Consider the following 1,854-nt stretch of genomic DNA (forward strand, 5'->3'; position numbering starts at 1 on the left):
CGTCAGGAAGCGATCATCAGCCTGTTCAAGGTAGTGTTTTCGAAAGATGCACTCAGCAAAATAAGAATCATACATCTCTGTTACAGTACCTGATCGAGGAAGAGATCGCTTAATTGCCCTCCAAGTGCTCTCTATGGCTTGGGTGTGATTTCCAGTTTGACTGTTAACAAACTTTATACTATGGTTCACAGTCCCATGAAAATATCCTTCCTGTTGAAGGGTACTGTAGCTCTTCTAACAGTTAGTGATGACTTTCGTACCGAGAAGAATATGCTTCTTTATTAAGGGGATCAAAGTAGCAACAGATCTGTCCTGTACAGTTACCATGAAACACCTCTTCGATCCCCTTTCAATACCTCCAATCACCCACTGGCCATCAACCCTCAATCCCCTATTAAACTTCCTTTTATCGAACTTTGACTTGTCTATCTCCACCACTTCTCCAGGTCCTCCAGGAGGCTGACTGTCTCTCTCAAGCACTGTGAGACCAACCTCCCTAGCAAAATAGCACCAAGCTACAATGGTAGAATTGGATCCAATGCGGCATTCCCTGTTTGCTCCGAGTGCCATACCCAATAGTAAGTCAGTTTCAGAATCTGCTCTAGAGTCAGATGAGGTCCCTCACACCAGCTACCTTTCCTGATACTGACCTTCTTATTGCAGGACTTGTGATCTGAGCACCTCCAAACCATGAGGTCTCGTGAAAAAGAAGTGTCCTTTCCCAGCCTCATCCTCCCATTATCACACTCAGGACAGCCATGATAAGTAAAGTCTCCTAATACCCCTTCCCTTCTCAGCCATTTGCCTATCTCTTCTTTCTGTCTTGCTGCATATAGCATAAATGTCATCTAGTATCATTCCGTTGGTAACAATAGAATTGGTTGCCATTTTGCCTGTAGATCACATGAGGTAAGATGTGCATGTGGTGCTTAGACATATGTAGCCACATCCTGTGACACAAACACGGTAAAATGGCGATTTTGCTTGGGGCTGGTAAAGTGTAATCCACCCTAAGTTATTACACTATAGTCTTGTATCATTTTGTTAAATCGTTTTGATGACATTGGTTGTAGTATAAACAAGTAACAATAAAAAGTAACAAGTGTAATCAGGTGAACAAGTCACGATTGGTTTAAGATGAGTATTCAACGGTTCTTGCTTAGCACTATCTGGATCATACAGGTATACAGCTTTACTTAATCAAAATGTTCAAGAATTCCTTTGGCAGATGAACCGTTGACTTGTACACTGTATTACCTTTTACATCAGGTATGATTTCCTCTAGTTGCTGACTATATGCGGTAAGGAAGCAGTTCTTTTCATTTTGAGAATTTTTGCCGACTTCTAAGTATTGCAACAGATTATTGGCCTCGCTTAGCTTTGTATACATGTAGGTGAGGAATAGGTACTATACTGTTGTTTGTCTGTCTTTCATTTTCATTGTTGCCTGGCATTTACAGCACTTAGCAAGGATATGTCACTTATATGATGCACTGATCCTGAACAAATGATGCAGCTAGAGGAATTTAAAATAATTAACACTGACATTATTTGCCGAACAGCTGGTGGATTTATCAATGAGTGCTCCTCTGTTTCATACTCTTCTTCCTCTTCAATAATTTTATCATTATCTGAAGCAGTTCTACAACTTCACCATCACAAAATGATAAATACTAATTAAATATTAAGTGGATCACATATTGCCCATAAGCGTGAGCTCTTTTGCTGTTCTGTTGGCTGTAAGCACTGCCAGAAACCCCCAAAAATAGAACGTTCATGACAGAGGTTTCTCAATTTCCCTTAGCTTTAATTTGGAGCATGAGCTTGAATCCGCTCATTGGGACTGAGAGTGCG

Source organism: Amphimedon queenslandica, unplaced genomic scaffold, assembly GCF_000090795.2.
Source record: "Amphimedon queenslandica unplaced genomic scaffold, v1.1 AMPQUscaffold_10947, whole genome shotgun sequence".
Taxonomy (NCBI): Eukaryota; Metazoa; Porifera; class Demospongiae; order Haplosclerida; family Niphatidae; genus Amphimedon; species Amphimedon queenslandica.